The sequence below is a fragment of the Mya arenaria genome, chromosome 3 (assembly GCF_026914265.1).
Source record: "Mya arenaria isolate MELC-2E11 chromosome 3, ASM2691426v1".
NCBI lineage: Eukaryota > Metazoa > Mollusca > Bivalvia > Myida > Myidae > Mya > Mya arenaria.
Genome location: NC_069124.1, coordinates 68,750,402 through 68,757,686, shown reverse-complemented (window position 1 = coordinate 68,757,686; position 7,285 = coordinate 68,750,402). Strand labels below are relative to the sequence as shown.

At 33.7% G+C, this 7,285-nt stretch overlaps 1 long non-coding RNA gene across 1 annotated transcript; it reads left to right on the top strand.

Moving 5' to 3' along the window:
* The first annotated feature begins 4,246 nt into the window (after positions 1–4,246).
* Positions 4,247–5,453, top strand: LOC128228815 (uncharacterized). The gene is made up of 2 exons (XR_008259987.1): positions 4,247–4,374; positions 4,641–5,453. It is a non-coding gene; the product is annotated as an uncharacterized LOC128228815 (long non-coding RNA).
* Positions 5,454–7,285: the final 1,832 nt, after the last annotated feature.

The window sequence follows — 7,285 nt, the reverse complement described above, 5'->3', positions numbered from 1 at the left end:
ACAAACTAGCACACATACATCTGCTCAAATCATTCAGCAACAATCTTTTTCACAAACAATTTGTTTAAACCTATGTTTACATTTTAATTACCTACATTTTCCATAATTCTTTTCCATTTACAACAATTATACATTTACAGCTTGCCCTTAGTTTTTACTACACACTTCTTACTTACCTCATAATTATCAAAACTTTAAGTATTGTTTAATTTCAATTCAATATACTACAATTGTCATTTTAACAGTTAGCTTCTTAATATTCACTCTGTGCTTGGAAACTGTACATATGTTCAAACTATTATTTTCCTTTCATTTTACTTCTTCACTAAAGTAACCTTTATTTATTGGTGCTTTGCGCCAATCACACTGCGTTTGCATGTTACAACATATTTCTTGAGGTTCCTTTTTTATAGTTTTACATTCTATTACATACACTTCGTTTAGTAACTAGTGCTTAAATTGTTTGGTTTTTTAATCGTTAGTCTTTTATGATTCAGCTATCTGTACATATTTAAACTTACAAATTTTGTCATTTGATGTTTTCCAAGGTGAATACCATTTCTATTACATTGCAACATTATGTAATTACTCTGATAGCACTCAGAATTTTGCACTCTGCATACATATGTTATAAAAAACCATTTCATATGTAATATTTTTCCAATATCATTTCAAACAAATCAAACAAAATAATTATATTAATTATCATCATAATCATAATATTTTAGGTTGTCTTTTATGTTTACATCTAAAATTTCATGCGCATTCAAACTCTGTGCTAAAAAGCTGTACATATGTTTAAACTGTTATTTTTCTTTTGTTTTACTTCTTTACTTAAGTACCTTTCATATATTGTTGTTTGCATTCACATGTTACAACATATTTGTCAATATTATTCTTTCGTGTGTTTCCCATTATATTACATGCTCTTTGTTTGCCATTTTCAGTGCTTTAAATGCTTGTCTTTTGACTCATTGGTCTATTATGATTTAGCTGAATGTTCATATTTAAACTTACTATATATATATATATATATATAGTTTTAAAACCTCTAAAATATTGGGGCCCTGTTTATATTTACACCCGAATTATTGGGTCCACGGTGTATTTATTGGGCATACCTCAATATTGGGTCAAAGACCCAACATATAAGGACCCAACATAATTGTTTGTTTTAAATGTATCTGCAGGGTCAAATACGTGATTGCAACCTGTATTCCTAAACACATTTATTGGGTCGCAATTTCACTGTTGGGTCGCCAAATATACACGCACCGTGTTTCGTGTATATTTGTATATTATAGCCACAACGTTTTGCACATGCTCAATCGACTGAGAAAGCCGAGTAGTTCCGATTGCGCTTTTCTCCAATCGGAACTCCTCGGCTGATTCCTGACGTAAGATGGCCGCCCCCATGAAGAATGCGTGTAAAATATAAACAAAGATATCTTCAACACGGATTCAGCTAAAATCTGAGCGAAAAATGTGAGTTTGTCTGCAGTCTACGCAACAGATGGATTTTACCTTTAATTTTAATAACAATTTATTAAAAGCATTGCCAATTAAAACAGTTTTGTGATGTGTTATTAGTAATAAGAGCTCAAGCTATGGATTATTCTTTAAACCACTTTAAATGGTAAAGATACAGTTAAGAAGTTGAAGATATTAGTTAAAGAGACAGTCTAGAGTAAGGGTTGAAAAAGAACACGACAGAATAGTGTTATGAAATAAACTTATTTTTGAGAAGTGACTTAACCAGAATCAAGTGAATCTGCCACATTATTCTCAGTATAAGTTGTATTAGTCATTTTTACATAAAACAATTATTTTTTAAACAACTGCTTATTATTTGAAGTCTTGGTCTTTATTTTCTCTCCTATTCAAAAAACCAGAAGAGCTTAAATATGTAATCACCCTGGCGTCCGTGTTAAGGCTCCATGTTGGTTTGGTTAGACCGTTAAACCATTACGTTATGGCATTTTCTCAGACACTATTATGCTGTTGCTTTGAAACTTACACATTATGCTGTTGCTTTGAAACTTTACACACTTGTTCAGGGTCATTAGATGACCCTGAGTTTGAAGTCCAATAACTGATACTTGGACTGATACTTTTGGTTAAACCTTTGCATGCAAACATTTTTCAGACACTGTGTGTATGCTGTTGCTTTCAAACTTCACACACTTATTCACAGTAATTAGGTGACCCTGTATGTCAAGTCACAAGACTCTGGAATAAACTTTGACTAAACTGTGCACCATTTTGGACCTAGTATTTTGGTTAAACCTTTGCATGCAAGGCCTTTTTTCAGACATTGTGTTTGCTATCACAATAGGAAAAACACATACAGTTTGACATTTTATGCAACTGTGAAGGAATTTCAATAGTTTTGCACCAAGTCATTAAAATATTCCATAGAAGGCCTTGATATGAGATGGCCCTGAAAGGCGAGCTATATTGTCATCCGACAACTCTTTGGAAAAAGAAATACTAAATTAAGTGGCCTTTAAATATGATTAAAAGTTAAACAGAGTACTGCTGAATTTAATATGTTGCCTTAAAAAAGCTTCAACAGTTTTTAATTTTACTAAATTTAAGAATGTAGTTTCAAGAGTCAATCTCATTATTGTCATTTACATAGCACTAAAAATATGACAAAAGTTTCAAATCTTTAAAACACTGGAGTGAAGGTTATTTCTTAACTGATGCCTTTGATGTCCAAGCAAAAGTTGAATCTGTCTCAACTGGGTCTACTTTGCTAGTAGGTTAGTGATTTTTTTTCCTTCTACATAATTAAAACATATACGGGTACATTGGTTAATGGGTTATTGTATGATTTTTTTGTTGACAGCTCTAAGGTAATTTATGGAATAAATGCCATCTTTAGTATTCTTCATTTATTTGTAGAAAGGAGCTGTAGAAGAGAGTCTTTATCAGGTTCCAGGTGAAACTGAAATTCTATTGTTTGTTAGCTGTTTGCTCATCTGAGCTTTGTTGAAGTTGGCTTTATGGTCACCCATTTGCTGGTACTGGCCTTCTCACACATGATGCTTACATAGACTTGAAAATACTTGTGTGTCATTAAAATAATTCTTAACTTCTATATTGTCATGCATTAAATACATTTAAATGAAGATCAGAAAAAAGATACATCAGTAAAAATGCCAAATTCATGCTTTAAAAGTTTAACTAATCAGAGGGTTAAACCCGGTTTGTTCCATTTAATCCTTATTCTGTAAAGGCACAGGGATAAATTTTGCCCATGCATTTTCAGGCCTTATTATACAAGATTTATTTCGATGCACATCGCCTGTGGGTCATGGTATAAGGCTTTATATATACGCCAAATGAAGAATAGTTAATACACATGCCCAATAATGCTTGTACAGGACGTAACAAAATTTTGAGCATGCGATTATTAAATTACTAAAAGATTTGCATGAAGGTTATACAGTATCTTTTTTTTGGTCTGTAACGTTGAATTATTTACTTGTACATGCATTGATAACAATAGTCTGCACAATTGCGCAGACCTATGCAGCATTAAGGCCGCCAAAGGTTGCGGAGGTTATCAAATTTTCTACAGATCGGTGATGCCTTCAAGGCCTAAATTAAAATTAAGTTTGTTTGCCCTTTACCGACCGACCCGAAAAAAAGCTGCCGACCCAAAATATTTATTGCAAAATTCGTGAGAATATTTTTTTTTTCAATTTTGCAGTCGCGATTTGTTTTCGCTGTTTTTTCGCCGTTAGTTTAGTTTATTTTCTTTCCGCTCAATCGTTGGGTTCTTTAAATCAATCAAGACAAAAGAAGCGCTTGTTGTACGTTTTGTGAACGATTTGCAAGCGTCTAGAAACAGTTCATCATCATGGCGTCCATATTAACATTTTGTTACAGTGTTTTTATTAATATTGATGGTAAATTAAATCAAATTTCGAAAAATAAAATAAGTTCTTTCGAGTCCACTAACACATGGGAAGATGTATTATCAGACTTCATGAATAAGGCAAACGTAACATTACAAAAAACGGATTCCGTTACAATTTCCGTTTGCAAAAACAGCACCGATGTCGAAAGTTTCCATCCAGACATTTCTGAAAGTATTTCGGTGCTCAATACCTTTGACTGTTCGTTGAAGTATGTTACTTACAATATAAAAGAGAAAGTGATATCAATGATCAGAACAACAATGACAGGGAATTCGCAATGCTGGTCTGGTAGCACAGAATATCCGGGCTACTGTCGACTGCTTCGAATGCGGGAAGCCACGCTGTGTCTACTCTCTGAGAAAGCTATCATCTAGAGACCTTCGATCATTGAACAGGATCAAGGAACGTTACGATTACACATGTGGTTCAGTCATTGTACCCGAAGGTAATTTGGAATTGATTCATTTTGGAATAATATATTCTATTATGTGTTTTAATATTAATATTTAAACAGTTACAAATTCGAAGACACTGTCTGACAGACAAGATTCTTTCATAAAAGAAAGCAAATACATTGAATTTGTTTTAATTTTCACTGATGTTTATAGGTTTATTTCTATGTCAGATGTTGAGTTTAAATACTTGAATAAATGTATATATTGTACACATAATAAATGAACTGACCATGTTTATATTTAACTGTTGCAATAGGCGATTCTCTGGAGGGTGTAGTAAGCGTGCGACTGCAGATGGACTGTTCTACTCCTATCGAGTTTCCTTACTATGCAGGCAACAACCCGGTGGCGGTGCGAAAAGACATATGTTGTCATTGCGGGGAAGGAGGCACTGAGAGAGATGCTGCATTGTTACAAAAATACAAGACTGTTCTGCCAGTTTGTAGAGCTTGCTAACTGATAAAAGACATTCCAAAAAGAAATCCTATCAAGTAGACAGTGGATTGTGACTTGACTCCTAACATATAATGTACTAATAAGACAGTTCTTTGTTTAAGAGTTCAATGTGAACATTCTTAAGACAGTTCTTTGTTTAAGAGTTCAATGTGAACATTCTTAAACCCAAGTTCGATATAAATAGCATTATAATTATGCAACTGTTTGTTTTCTAGTCAGACATTTTTAGTCTTCTAGTCGGACATTTTTGTGTGTTCTACACATGTAACTAAAGAAATTGTATCTGTTAAAGGATTGTCCCAAGAATTTCACAAGTATTTTAATAATTGTGCACAATTCTTGGCCATACTGTTCTTGTTTTTTTAAGAGTTGTGAACATTCCAAAACCAAGTTCGATGTAAATAGCATGATAATTATGCCACTGTATGTTTTCTAGTCAGACATTTCTAGTCTTCTAGTCAGACATTTTTGTGTGTTCTACACATGTAACTAAAGAAATTGTATCTGTTAAAGGATTGTCCCAAGAATGTCACAAGTATTTTTATAACTGTGCACAATTCTTGTCCATACATGTGTATCAGTTTTCTGCTATAAATAAATGGTAAAGTTGTTAGCTTTGTGAATAAATAACATTTAAAATCCCTGCTTTTTAAAGTAAATATGGTATAGATATTCCAGGTGTGATGCATTGATGGACCATGCTTGATATGAAATTCTTACATATTCCCCCAAATTTATATGATCAGAACGGAAGTTTCTTTCTACCTCACAATAATTACACTGCCATTTATACAAACACTGCTGCAACATGTTTGGTCATACATGTCACTCTTAGAATGTTGTCAAGGTCAGAATTCCAAATCAAGCAATAATACTCTGCCATCTGACAGAGAATTAACATTTAAAAGTAACAACACGAGTTCTATCAAAATTAATTTATTTTGCATATATAGTTAAAACATGCCTCCCTCCCCCTTTTCTACAGACTTGGGACTGTCTTGCACTCTTCTAGTATGATAATGTATGGGGTGTAAAATGACTAGCAGTGAAAAGATTGAAAAACCACATCCAGAAATTATGCCAATATTACACATTTGTGTCTAGATCTACAATCATGCAAGAAGTTAGTGCAAGGTGGGGTTAAAGCAAAGTGTCCTGCATGTACAGTAAAGCATATCAATACAGCATACATTTATATATTGAAGTACAGTCAAGCTTACAAATATATATTACAACACACGACAAGGTGGATAAATACAGAAATGAGGTGAACCATGCATATAAAGCTATATATCATTTAATAATAATTTAAACATTAAAATGCATTCCCATATATTAATGTAATGGTTGCAACAATATGGTTCATCCACCAGAAAAAATAAAAAAGGTCAAACATACAAACACCAGTTTTTTTGTGTTCAAGATCAAATTCTAGAAAAAATTAAAATATTTTTCCTACCTACCGACCCACCTCTTAAATTTAGGGTCGGTAAAGGGCAAACAAAGAATTTTTTAATTGTGGCCCAAGGCATTTCACTTTCCGATGAGGAAAACACTTATCGCGGCAACATAAAATCTTGATGGACGCGGACAACTCAATCGCGGCGATGCAAGGATGTTGAACATTCTGTGCTACGTGCAATGTAAGGATTCCACATTGAAAATTTGCCTAGTTTGTGAAGGCTTTTAAGCTAAGACCAACGTTTCTGTTCTTGTTTGATTTGTTTGTTTGTTGTTTTTATGCCCCCTCACTTAAAAAGTGGGGGGCATATAGATTTTTTTCCGTCCGTCATTCCGTCTGTACGTCCCGAAAAGTTTGTGTCGCGTGTATCTCAAAAACCGTTAGTAGTTCAGACTTGAAACTTCATGGATGTATTACTCAGGATGGGAACTTGCGCACCTGGGTATTTTCATCCGGCCAAAATTGATATTTACGGAGTTATGGGCCTTGATTTAGTGAAAAATGGCATTTTTAGTTTGTGTCATCCGTAACTCTATAAGCGTTTGTAGTACAGACTTGAAACTTCATGGATGTATTATTCAGGGTATGAAATTGTGCACCTGGGTATTTTCATCCGGCCAAAATTTATATTTACAGAGTTATGGGCCTTGATTTAGTGAAAAAGCGGCATTTTTAGTTTGTGTCGTCCATAACTCTAAAAGCGTTTGTGGTAGTGACTTAAAACTGCATGGATGTATTATTTAGGGTTTCAACTTGTGCACCTGAGTATTTTTAGCCAGCTAAAATGTATTTTTACGGAGTTATGGGCCTTGATTTAGTGAAAAATCTGCATTTTTGACAAAACACTAGTGGGGGCATCTGTGTCCTATGGACACATTTTCTAGTTGATATGTTTATTTTGGTTAAATAACCTCCTGCCCCCAAAGGTAGGTAAATTTTGATACAACTTGGCACAAATTAAACCATTATCAACAATGTTGCCA